Source organism: Quercus robur, chromosome 5 (assembly GCF_932294415.1).
Source record: "Quercus robur chromosome 5, dhQueRobu3.1, whole genome shotgun sequence".
Taxonomy (NCBI): Eukaryota; Viridiplantae; Streptophyta; class Magnoliopsida; order Fagales; family Fagaceae; genus Quercus; species Quercus robur.
This window is the reverse complement of record NC_065538.1, coordinates 29,713,378-29,727,789: the sequence shown is the minus strand read 5'-3', so window position 1 is coordinate 29,727,789 and position 14,412 is coordinate 29,713,378.

Sequence of the window (14,412 nt, the reverse complement as noted above, 5' to 3'; positions counted from 1 at the left end):
AGACACTGAACTGAAAAGAAAGGCAAAGAGGCAGTGTCATTACAACACAACATAATAGCAGATTGAGCTTACAGATACATGCATAATTGATATTTTGAAGGACACTTGAGAGAGAGAGAGAGAGAGAGAGAGAGAGAGAGAGAGAGAGAGAGAGAGGGTTTACAATGGATGAAATAAAGAAAAATGAAGAAGATGAAATTAAGAAAGAGAAACAAGCTAAAGAAGGAGAGGGGAGAAATAAAAATGATTAAATTGTGTGAATATGGTAAGGTCCAAAAAAAAAAAAAAAAAAAAAAAAAAAAGAAAAGAAGAAGAAAGGTCTAGAAGATAAGGAATGGGCGGAGGAGAATAAATCAGATGAAAACAAAAACAGAAAACTTGGCTTGTAGGTGGCTCAATGGGTGGGAAAACTAAAGTAAATTGGTCCATAATTACTAAAAGATAATAGAATTCTAGTTCAAGTATAATATATTTTTATATTACTATATATTAGGTTAATATATTGATATTATATAATGTGCAATAAATATATATATATATATATATTAAAGTAGCGGTAATTCCAAAACGACATACTGGTATCAACTGATACAGAAATATTTTGTTTCTTTAGTCAAATTGACTGTCTTGATTTATTAATACTAATTGGAGTTTCATAATAATTTCTTTTTATACTTAAGTCCCCCTAACTCGAAGTCCTGGAACCGCCCTTGGTCCTCATCTTTATAATATAATAATAATTGATGTAACCTAAACCTATGTACGTAGTCTATCATTCTTCTAATTACTTAGTAATATAGAATCTTGCATACTATGACCTTTTCTCCTAAAGCTAAAGCTTTTTTTCTTTTTCTTTTTTCTTCTAAGCTAAAGCCTTTTTCTTTCCTTTTTTTATCAGTAAGAGTTTAGAGGGACAGATTTTCCACTTTATGTCATAAACTTTCCTTTTTTTATCGCATACTATACCTTTTCTCCTAAAGCTAAAGCCTTTTTCTTTCCTTTATATCGTATGCCTGTGCTGTGGTGGGCTCGAAGTGAGGGGTTTTTCTTTTCCTTTTGTGTGTGTGATTGTCAGTAGCACAATCACAACTACTTTTTAGCCTTTTAACTGGGCTCCGAACTCCCACGATAATGACTGGCGGCGGTCCGGTCTACTTCTTCTTTCTTTCTTACTTATTTTATTTTATTTTATTTTAGGACAAGGATTTCCTGCATACAAGGTTGCAGCAGTTGCTGCATACAGGGACAGATGTCAAACAAAAAAAAGAGACACATATGCAAGGTCATGTGCGCTAAAAGAAAACTTCTGTCAACTCTAACGTTAATGATTTCTATCTGTCTCTCTAACTTCTGTCAACTCTAACGTTAATGATTTCTATTTGTCTCTCTAATCTCTCTCCCTCAAGCACACGGCAACAATTAAAATTCTCTTCAAAACCCCTTCAACACCTCTCTCTCTCTCTCTCTCTCTCTCTCTCTCTCTCTCGCACGTGCACGGCAGTGATGGCACCCCTCTCTCTCTTTATCTTCAAAACCATCAACGCCTCTTTCCTCTCTCTCTCACATCCTCCATCTCCTTTGGGTCGGATCTTGACACGATAATCAGGCGAAGAAGTGCCGAATCTGAGGACGAGTATAATGGACTTGTGGGTGAGGGTGAGGGCCACGAGCCAACCCTCCTTCCCGACCCAACCAAGCTCAGCTCCTCTCACGCAATGCAACCCAGATCCGTAACATTGGTGCTCTAGTTCCGCCTCAATATTTCAGTTTCATTTTCCCCTTTTCTAGATTCTGGACTAATATACTTATCAATCCTTCTTTAAAATTTGTTAGAGATATATATTAACAAAACTAAAACCATATCCCACACATTGATTGGATCGGATTGGAGCAATATTGCTGAGAAGAAAAGGGGGAAAGTAGAGAACACTGTTTCCATGCTTTTGGTTCTTCTTGAAATAATCAATACTCTTCTTTTTAAGTTCTGGGACAATTTTTCATTTTATGGGAAAGGTACACTTGATTTGCTTTACTATTGCTATTTTATGGTTTTTTTTTTTTTTTTTTGGGAGATTGAAGCTGAGAACTTTATCAAGAGAAGGTCTTCATGTTGGCTGAGGGGAGGGAACAGTGGAGACATGGTCAGTGGGATCGACAACCTGAGCATGTGGCAGGGGTTTTTTGGATAGAGTTTCTGATAAGAACGAAGGTTGGAAATGAGAGAGAGAGAGAGGCGTTGAAGAGGTTTTGATGAGAGAGAGAGTGATTTGTTACCGTGTACTTGAGAGAGGTCATTAACGTTAAGAGTTGACAGAAGTTTTCTTTTAGTAAACGCACATGACCTTGCATATGTGTCTCTTTTTTTGTTTGACATCTGTCCTTGTATGCAGCAACTGCTGCAATCTTGTATGCAGGAAATCCTTGTCCTTTATTTTATTATTATTTTTTTTAATGGTCTGGCAGTCCAGTCTCCCCACGTAGTACTTTGCAACAGTAAATAATTTGAGAGAGAGAGATATTTTCGAAGGAAAAATTATGAGAGAGAGAGATTCTTCATGTGATCTATATATCTATATATGTAATAATATGTGAAGTTGAAAAAAACTCAATTTTATACCATGTGTTTTAAATTATGTATTTTTAAAGAGTTTTATTTCTTAATTTTAGAATAAAATGTGGAACGATATTATAAATATTCATTCAAGTGAGTTATTAAGTATAAAAATCAAAGAGTCTAGAATAAATGAATTGTAAAAGAAAAAAAAAATTCGTCACAATAATAATTAAAAAAAAAAAACATTGGCAATTTACATTTTATATCTAATAATATCATTACAAAATTTTTTAAAGAGTTAACAAAATATAAAAATGACTACTAATAATATTTAAATTATATATATATAGGAATTATATTATGCATCTTATTGTATATTTTTAAGTGAATCCATGCATATACATGGAGTTACAAGCTAATTCACTATAATAAGTACATTTTAATCATTAAAATAATTTGCTTTAAATGTAATTAACTTTCATATGAAAATCCTTACAATTTTAAAATAGTACTTGTGGGGTCCAATAATTTATGGGTCCGGCCCACACGCTTATGGGAAGCCCACCGGTCTTAAACTGAAGGAGGCCAGGGCCCAAGCTCGAAACTAGGAAACATAAAAATAGCCCGAAGACACAGCCGAGAACGGTTTCGTCCTCGACAGGCCCAAAACCTCAGGGATAGTAATGGAACACGAGTAAGCTAGAAAGATCAGAAAATATCCTGGGGAAGTTGTCTTTAATGCCCTTCCCTGACATGACACTGCCCCTAACAGAGCCGGGATCTTAGGCTTTATGGATCATCTCCAGTAATTTTGGGATTAGACTGATGGGACAGATATATGTCCTGGAAAGATCGACCCTACACGTGGACGAAGGACAACGAACGTAGGCTAGTATAAAAAAGAATGTTATGTGACCAAAAGAGGAGGCTCTCCTATCTAGCTTCTGGAAAAAGACTTGATGAAAGAGAATGCCTGGAGAATATGCGCCGGACACCACCTAAAAACCCGCCGACGGGTAACCGGGAACAACACCATCGCTCCTCGGACATGATCCGAGGAGCCAAATCCTCCTAGATACAAGATTGAAGGGCCTGAATATCCAGCCCAAAGCTTTATCTCATGTTGGTTCACCTAAAGTCCGGCCCGAAATGTCCCCTTGTGATCCAACGCTGGCCTTTCAAGCCCACTCTCTACAAATATTATTGTGAGGGACTTTCCGTGTGCGAGCCCAACATCGTTGTTGGGCCGTTAAAGATTTTGTGTCCCTACAATTGGCGCCGTCTGTGGGAAGGCTTGCGCGTTGGCGCAGGAGGTGTTTGAGTCAACTCTCTAGCCAGCTGAGGTTTGTGGGATTCCCTCCATCTCCGGCGACATGCAGTCGTTGCTCCGACCCGAATTTTTGCTAGGGGCTACGCCCTGCAGTGTCCACAGCGCGGGCAGCTCTAGGGGCTTCCGGCTTCAGGCCAAATCCCCCCGCCATGGTCTAGGGGCTGATCTCCAACAAGTAATGGACAGAACCAAGGCCTTGCATGGTCCCCGGACCCAAGCCTATGGGGAAACCAACTACTTAAAAAGAAGCATACAAGTTTTGGACAGAACCAAGGCCTTGCATGGTCCCCGGACCCAAGCCTATGGGGAAACCAACTACTTAAAAAGAAGCATACAAGTTTTGGACAGAACCAAGGCCTTGCATGGTCCTCGGACCCAAGCCTGTGGGGAAACCAAGTACAAAAAAGAAATCTTACAAGTAATGGACAGAACCAAGGCCTTGCATGGTCCTCGGACCCAAGCCTGTGGGGAAACCAAGTACAAAAAAGAAATCTTACAAGTATTGGACAGAACCAAGGCCTTGCATGGTCCTCGGACCCAAGCCTGTGGGGAAACCAAGTACAAAAAAGAAATCTTACAAGTAATGGACAGAACCAAGGCCTTGCATGGTCCTCGGACCCAAGCCTGTGGGGAAACCAAGTACAAAAAAGAAATCTTACAAGTAATGGACAGAACCAAGGCCTTGCATGGTCCTCGGACCCAAGCCTGTGGGGAAACCAAGTACAAAAAAGAAATCTTACAAGTAATGGACAGAACCAAGGCCTTGCATGGTCCTCGGACCCAAGCCTGTGGGGAAACCAAGTTCACGAAAGCGTCATCGGAGTTCCCTAACTCCCAGTCGATTGCGCGGATGAAATATTTATAAATCATCAGCCTTGGACGATATTCACGCGCTTATCACAGAATATCCAACTGATATCCCGGTTAGTTTCTTAAGTCTGATTTATTACAAGTTATCGATGTAATGCCTGATAGTGCTGACAGATGAGAGTTGATTAAATTATGCTTCAAAGTAGCTTTATCACAAATATTTTCAAAGCAACACATACATAGAGCACATTCGTTCACAAAGTTGTGTTGCCCATTAGATCAACGCTTAAAACATGTAAATCAATTTCCATTTTTATTACGATGAAGAAATAGTACAGTGTACAAACGAAAGGCTGGAATCAGCCTACGTCAAAGCTTACTACATAATCAAGAAAAAAAAATAATAATAATAATACAAGAAAGCTGGAGAAAGCCGAGGAGGTATGTCGGAGGAAAGGTTGGCTACAGCTCCGAGACCTTATTCTTCCCCCGCACCCTTACCTGCCCATAACTCAGGCAGCTCAAGAGACCCAACTTGAACCTGACACCATTGAAGAAAAGGTGCAGGGAGTTGGAGGTGGTGGGGCTTTCTCTAAATATACGCCTGCCGCAAAGCAGAGGCGCTGATGGAGGAAAATCTTTTTTCTGCCACACCAAAACTTTGGCGTGGACAGAACCTGCTTCGGATTTTGACTAAAAGAGGGGAAGATTCCTTTCCCCCTCGGTGGAGATGGAGTACTCTCCTGAACTTGTGCTTCTTGTGCCCATACCTTACTGTTATAAGCCTCATGAAGACACGGCGCTTCTGCGGCGGAGGAAGTTCTTTCTTCCCAACCCTCGCTTTCAACATGTTATGCCAAGAAAGGAGAACTCCGGGTATGGGAAACGTGATGTGAGAGAAGACTAAAAGGGTGGGTGTATATATAAAGCAACCCTCTCTCCCTCCTATTTATTTGAAAAGACAAGATAGTGGCAGTTAACTCACGCGGCGTCCCAAGGAGCACTACAGACAAAGTGGTCTTGGCTCAACTTCCAACGTCAACTGCAACCAAAGAGACTCAAGGAGCCTCGTAAAGGCGCGCCTCGATCTTTGGGGCGTCAGAGAAGTACTGCATGGCCAGAGGTTGCAGAAATATCTCTTAATCTGCGGATTCATTTAAATTCGCGGCCCAGACCCACTTTGCGTGAAGGCCCAGGGACACCCTGTTTGGCACCTCGGGAAATGCTCAATGAAAGGGAAAATCTGAACTCAAAGTCTTGGACAGAACCTAAGGCTTGCATGGTCCTCGGACTCAAGCTAAAAGGGAAAACCAAGTACTGATGCAGACATTGGTCTTGGACAGAACCTAAGGCTTGCATGGTCCTCGGACTCAAGCTAAAAGGGAAAACCAAGTACTGATTCAGACATTGGTCTTGGACAGAACCTAAGGCTTGCATGGTCCTCGGACTCAAGCTAAAAGGGAAAACCAAGTACTGATGCAGACATTGGTCTTGGACAGAACCTAAGGCTTGCATGGTCCTCGGACTCAAGCTAAAAGGGAAAACCAAGTACTGATTCAGACATTGGTCTTGGACAGAACCTAAGGCTTGCATGGTCCTCGGACTCAAGTTAAAAGGGAAAACCAAGTACTGATGCAGACATTGGTCTTGGACAGAACCTAAGGCTTGCATGGTCCTCGGACTCAAGCTAAAAGGGAAAACCAAGTACTGATTCAGACATGGGTCCCGGACAGAACCTAAGGCTTGCATAGTCCTCGGACTCAAGCTAAAAAGGAAAACCAAGTACCGATAAAGACACAATTCTCGGACTCAAGCCTAAGGGAAAAATCAAGTACATAAGGTAAAACGCGTAAGTCCTGAACAAAATCCAGGTTTTGCAAAGTCCTCGGACTCAGGCTTCTTGGGAAATCAACTGCCCGAATGAAGAAATTTCTCGGCTTAAATACTGGAAAGGGTTAAGTCTCGCGTATCATGGAAATGGCAGAACAACCTAATGATCGTCAACCTAAAGAGGCCATTCATCCGGTGGGTAACACGTCCTCGGATAGCTACTTCTTACATCTTATTGAAGCATTTAATACCCATCACGGCTAATTTTAAGATAAGTCTCATTCCTCACTGGTCGGATTGCTATGTTGAATAATAATTTTGTTAAAGTCATCGTGGCATCTTTTTATCAACGATTACTTTGGCCTTATTTATTATCGATTGAAATGCTATACTATTATGCCGAGCAGCGCTTTCACATTTGTTAAAATATATAAACAAGACATACAAAATAGAGTAACAATAACTTTTATTAATATGAAAAATTGTTACAACGTACAAGGAAGGGCTTAAACGAGCCTATACAAAAAATGAACTGCTAAAACAGTAACAACATCCGTAACACAAGTAAGTAAACCATCAGGTGTCTTCTGAATTCGCCTTCAAAGTCTTTCTGAAATCTATGCCTCAGTACTGCTCATATCAGGAGAAGATCCTTATACAAAAATAATGAAGGAGAAGGAAGAAGAATTAGAAGACATGGAAGCACTTCAGCAAGCTCTTGTCATTGAAGAATGCAAGGGAAAAAGAAGATGGAGGACATGAGCGGGAAGGAGGAGAAGAAGAGGGAAGCAATGAAAAGAAAGTAAAAGGAGCAAAAGAGGGAGAAGGGGAGCCATATTAGGTATGCTCATGAGAGAGCGGATGGAGATGACAAGGGAGGTTTTCGACTCAGTCACACCAGAAATGGGGTGTGACGAGTCCCTGCTTCGGATTTTGGCTAAAAGAATGGGGAGGCAAATCTTAAGCCTCCGCCATCCTTGCCCTGACCGAGCCATCTCAAGTTTTGTCAGGACATGGCATTTCTGGGAAAGGAAGGATTTGTTCATGGTGGATTACTATGAGAGAAGTATTATTGAGTAGGGAGGAACCGGATGGAGGAAGTGGATTCTGAGAAGAACGTGAGGGATTCAGATATGAGAGAGTCACCCTCTGTCTTCTCTCTTTATATAGGGAACGAAGAAGAGGGTATGTGACACATTCAGATCCCCAGGGAAATCCAGAGTATAACGCGCCGTTTCGTTCTCCCACACCATCAGTAACCGTTGCATCTGGGAGGCCTCGTAAATGGGAAGACATTAAAGACACGCTGCAGATAACCACGCAGCATAACGGCAACGTGCGCAAATCCAGGAAAAACAGCTCGTAGACCGGTGCGTTCCTTGTGGAGGGGAAGAGTCGCCAGAGTTGATCAAGATCCGAAGAAAGTGAACGGCAATAAGGGCTTGACATCATCAAAATCCACCTGTCCTACCATGCTGTTGGACAGCAGGATTTTGAGGGGCTAATGTGGGGTCCAATAATTTATGGGTCCGGCCCACACGCTTATGGGAAGCCCACCGGTCTTAAACTGAAGGAGGCCAGGGCCCAAGCTCGAAACTAGGAAACATAAAAATAGCCCGAAGACATAGCCGAGGACGGTTTCGTCCTCGGCAGGCCCAAAACCTCAGGGATAGTAATGGAACACGAGTAAGCTAGAAAGATCAGAAAATATCCTGGGGAAGTTGTCTTTAATGCCCTTCCCTGACATGACACTGCCCCTAACAGAGCCGGGATCTTAGGCTTTATGGATCATCTCCAGTAATTTTGGGATTAGACTGATGGGACAGATATCTGTCCTGGAAAGATCGACCCTACACGTGGACGAAGGACAACGAACGTAGGCTAGTATAAAAAAGAATGTTATGTGACCAAAAGAGGAGGCTCTCCCATCTAGCTTCTGGAAAAAGACTTGATGAAAGAGAATGCCTAGAGAATATGCGCCGGACACCACCTAAAAACCCGCCGACGGGTAACCGGGAACAACACCATCGCTCCTCGGACATGATCCGAGGAGCCAAATCCTCCTAGATACAAGATTGAAGGGCCTGAATATCCAGCCCAAAGCTTTATCTCATGTTGGTTCACCTAAAGTCCGGCCCGAAATGTCCCCTTGTGATCCAACGCTGGCCTTTCAAGCCCACTCTCTACAAATATTATTGTGAGGGACTTTCCGTGTGCGAGCCCAACATCGTTGTTGGGCCGTTAAAGATTTTGTGTCCCTACAGTACTCTTATTAAGAATCTATTAGTAAATTTCAAGATATTTCAAAAATTGTCACTATTTATATTAAATGATTTAAAACTTATTTCGTTGAAAAAAATAAAATCATATATGACATGCTTAATTAAAATTATTATTTAATTTTAGTGATCTTTTTTTTTAGAAAGAATTTTAGTGATCTTAGTAAACCTATTCTCAAATAAATAAATAAATATATTCATTATTAACCGATGCATCATATGGACATACTGCCAGTTAATTTGTGTCAAATATATTTTATAAATTTGATATGTTATTTTTGAAACTTCAGATTTTAATTTGTTAGTTTTGAAATTTTAAAGTTTAATTTATGACATTTTAAAATTTTAGGGTCTAATTATTTGTTAGTATTTTAAAAATTATTAAATTTAATATTTTACTTTTTAAAATCTTTTACTCTATTTTGTTACCTTTGAAATCTTACCTTTTAATTTGTAAAACCCCTACACTATTAGACTTAAACGGTAATTATTTCAATAGCTCTTATTCCTTATATTGCCCTTGGCTTTTTTTTTTTTTTTTTTTTTTTTTTTTGTGGGAAAAAAAGTAGGAATTTTATCAATAACAGATTTATGTCAAGGTAAAGTGATGCAAGGGGAGATTTGGTCAACAATAACAGTATTTTGGCATACAAGTAGGGCAAGCACAATTGCTCTTGTAATAAGCACCATGAAGCTTTCCACCCTTCAAAGATAAAAGTTTTCATAATTTGATTGTTTTTTCTTTCTTTTCTTTTTTGCTAGCTAGATAGGATAAAATTTAAATCTATAGTTTCTACTTCATGATAACTGCTTTTATCATATGGTGTCCATCAAGCTACCACAATTGGTTTTTTTGTGTAGATTTGGTTTTAACCATAAATCTTTTAATCAACAAGAGCCAGTTAAACTAACTAGAATCCGCATACTTTAATTGTTAGTAACTATGAATTACACTACAAGAAATCTATACTATTGCAGCGGTTTTTTTTGCGGCGGGTGCAAAAACTGCCACAATATGTCGCATATTGCGGCATTTTTTGAGACCGCCGCTATACATAGAATCAATTGCGGCATTTTTTGGAAATGCCACTATAGGTATAGACTTTTGCGGCACCCAGTGGCGGGACATAAAACCGCCACAATATATATGTTTTAGCGGCGGTAACTTAGATATAGGCGCTCCAAAAACCCGCTGCAATAAGTATATCATTTTGCGCAAATACTATAGTGGCATTTGTATGACCGCTACGATAGGGACTCCTTTTTGCAGCGTATTTTCTTAGTTATAGCGGTGGGTTGGACCGTTACTATAGACCTTCTAACTCCCCACCTCTCCCCAAATCTTCCCTCTATTTTTTTTTTTGGCTTTCCATTTTTAGTGCCTTTTCATTTTTGCCAAAAACGCTATATCTCTCTATCTCTCTAACTCTTCATAGACCCAAAAACACTATTCACTATATCTCTCTCTAACTCTTCAGAGACCCAAAATCCAACCCAAACACCTAGCTCAAACACTATTTATCTTTTAAACTCTCTCTCTCTCTCTCTCTCTCTCTCTCTCTCAGACCCAAAATCCCACCACCATCGCTGCCTTCACAACAACCCCACCACCACCACCAAAGCACGTCAACTCAGTGCCCGCCACCTAGCAACCCCAATCCACCTCGTCACTACCACTTCATTTCACTCCCAAAAACCAAATGCTCTCTCTGTAAGTTGTCTCGAACACTCTCCCTTTTTTTTTTAATTTTTTTTTATCTGATGTGCTATGTTCAATGTGCGTTGGTTTGTTAATGAAAATTTTACATTAGATTATGGGTATCCTTGTGATTATGGTATTTTACTACTCTTGTTTGATTCTTAATGAATATTTTTTACTTTTGGTTTGAGTTGGTAGATGTGTCCAAATGCATTATTATTGTCTCGGTTTGTGTTTCATTGCTGACAATGTAGTGAAAAATAAAGGAAAATGGAGAGCTTGAAATTCATATATATATATATATATATTTTTTTTTTTTTTTGGGTCTTGGTTTGTGTTGGGTTGCTGAGAAAATGGTAGAAAGGAAAGGAAAATTAGAGGGAAATTATCGGTTCAGAAGTCTAATTTTCACCCTTATTTTTTTGCATTTCCTTTTCTTCACTTTCTTTCGCTTCAACTAGGCAGTCAATTCCTCACAGTTGCTCGACTTACCCCCACCACTACAAGTTAACAAATATTTGTCCTTGAACTATTTGTTTCACTATATATTTTCTTTACAAAACAATTTGGTGTTTGATAGTTTTTTTTTTAATTAAATTCTTTTGGTTTTATCTTAAAGGACTAAAATGAGATTTGGGTTTTGAATTTGATTAGCTTGGTTGATAGTTATGATGATTATAATGTGGGCGAAGATGGTTTCTATGTAGGTATTGCATGTGCAGTAATAGATTGTGTGCAAGGAACATGCAAGGGCTCTAGTTCATTTCCTGGTCTCGAGTGTGAGTGTTACCCTGGTTGGAAGGCAATACAGATTGGTCCTTTGACCTTCCCTGCTTGTGTTATTCCTAACTAGAAGTCTCTCTCTCTCTAATCTCTGTGTGTGTGTGTGTGTGTGTTACAACACCAACACATTTAGATATGACATGACTCTATGCATATTTAATACATTTGTTTTTGTAATGCACATGTTGTGTAAGGAACATGCAAGGGCTCTAGTTCATTTCCTGGTCTTAAGTGTGAGTGTTACCCCAGTTGGAAGGCAATACAGATTGGTCCTTTGACCTTCCCCGCTTATGTTATTCCTAACTGTAAGTCTCTCTCTCTCTCTCTCTCTCTCTCTCTCTCTCTCTGTTACAACACCAACACATATAGATATGAAGTGACTCTATGCATATTTAATACATCTGTTTTTGTAATGCACATGTTTGGGTCTCTATCTATTTACAAATGCTAGAAAAATTTCCTAAAGATAGTGGAATTCATTACATTTTTTCATTCTTAATGATGTGACTTTGACATTGTGGAATTGAAATATAAGAGAAAAGGGAGGGGCATAATGAAAGTGTTGAGAGAGATTGAGAGAAAGTGTTTTTATTTAAATATATTCGATAAATTACACACTTACAGGCTGGGGTAAGGTAGAATAGGACTAGGAAAAACACACGAGGCATAGTAGTGTAGGGCAAGTTGAGCTGGGCAAAAGGTTTTCGCCATACCTAACAAGCTCAAAGAAAACTAACACTAAGGCCCTTCTATCTCCTTACTCTCCCTTTAGCTCAAAGAAACTTAAGCTTCCAACCCCTCTCAACCAATTCTATAATAAGTCTAAAAACACAATAATTTTCACTATTTATCTTTTCAATATTGTTGAAGTGGCAAATTATGAATAATGTATAATAAAAGTGATATATCAGTGGTGGTTTCATGTGAAGGGATATTATAATAATCAGTTCGTTACCTAAAAACTTTGTGAAAATAGTGGTTCAATGGTGGTTTTTTATAATTTATTTACATGTCTTAGAATAAAGATTATAAAGTTGATTGCTCCATAAACTGTTCTTCAGAAACCAAAACTGTTATTTTCTTTATTAAAACTCTAACAGACGAATGAATTATTAGTGGAGGGCTATTTTTGTTGTTGTTTCCCTCTTTTTTTTTTTCTTTTTTTTAATGAGTATTGTTGTTTTTAATAATAATTAGTTACATGCAGCAATATATTTCATTCATATTACATTTTTCTGCTTTTGTTTTTGTTTATGTTTCTTTTTTGTTAGATTATGTAATGTGTCCAGCATTATATTTCATTCATATCTACTTGTTTTTTTCTTGACAGTTGAAATGGCAAGGCGAAAAGCAAATTTGCACACGCGTTCTAAGAGCGTAACCATGGAAGGAGCTTCTACATAACATGTGGATGAAGAAACAAACCAAGAAATGCATGAAGCTTCCATGCAAGGTATGGGCTTACAACTTGATATCAAATTTGTTATTAGTTTGCTTAAAAATTCAATTAAAAAAAATAAATAAAGGAGCAGCCTCTATGTCTCAGCCCCTGCCCTATATGTCTTATGATGGTTATTGTCTATTTTTATATATTTTTTAAAAGTGACAGTTTTATTTGTTAAGCCTGTATGCATGTTGAAACTCTCAAGTTCTATAGTTAGGTTCATGTTAATCATTTAATTACTAATCAATACAATCATGCTCAAGTATGTTGTTCAAACAATAATAGTATCAATCATAGTTGCAAATTTAATAAGCAAAACACATAACCATGCCTTCTCTCTAATCCACCTAGATAGTTGAATTTTATTTAAAAATTCTTAAGTTGAACTTAAACTGAAAATTCAATTCCACTTTATTTAAACTGATGCTAATTTCTTAAGTTGAATTTTCTAATATTATGCCCCACCATCTACTAACTAGTAAACAAGAAGATAGAGAAAGAAAAGACCTTTGTTTACAATTTGTTTTTTTATTATTATTTTTCAATTGTTGATTGATAGAGTCAGCAAAGTTTGCACTATGATTCTTTATATGTTTTTAAGTTATTGAGAGAGAGAGAGAGAGAGAGAGAGAGAGAGAGAGAGAGAGACTATGGCATGCAATACTTTCTTCAAAATAGTTTATAGTCTATAAAGTCTACACCACATTTTTTATTCATCATTAACGTAGGCTATTTTAACCTAAAAGAACCTTGAATTTGGAAAGTTGTGTTGAAACTTGAAATTGTATGAGAACTAAACTTAAAGCAACATAGTCCAACACGTGCCTCTCTTCATCCAAAACCAAATTTCATTCAATTTATGTTACAAAGTGATCGATCTGATGTGAACCTTAAATAAGCTTTATATATATAATTTCATATATAGTTACTTACTTTAATGATATTGTCTCCTTTAAATTTCAGTAGTGTAGCCACCTGTACATGCTACTTGTGGGCTAAGCAAGTACTTAGATGTTTGGGATCTTCCCGACGACCAAGTAATTGAATTGCCACTAAATAGTATGCATTAGCCGGTTGATGACGAGGCGAGGGCTTTCACTAGTTTCTTGGGGACGATTGCGCAGAAACCCCACATGTGCCTGATTAGAGATCTGAGTTGGAAGGACATGCCAGAAGAACTTAAAGAAGAGTGTTGGCATCTTGTAGAGGTAAAACAGGAACTTATAATACTTGCAATTATGACATTTTAGCATGCTTGTTGCAATTCCAATTCTAACTCAACTATATAATTGTAATTTGCTAACTCAACTATTTGATTGTAGCGAAAATATGCCGCCCCTACTAATCTTACTGCATATGCGGGTTTGAAAATATTTACCTTACACAAAATTGGGAAGGCTTGGAGGGATCACAAGTGTAGGCTAAAAACGGCTCATTACATACTGCATTCAAGAAACAAAGCACGGGTGAAGAGCAACTGACCCAAGGGATGCATACCAAAAGATTAGGATGTTCTTACCATTGGTATACTAAGGATGCAGTGTTATGGTCATTTTAATTTTTTTTTTTTTTTTTTTTTTTTAAAGATGTGCTTAATTTGTGTTTTTGGTTTTCATTACTACCATGTTGTAAATGTGATGGTTATTTCTCAAAATTCACTGATCTTTAGCTTTGGGACAATTG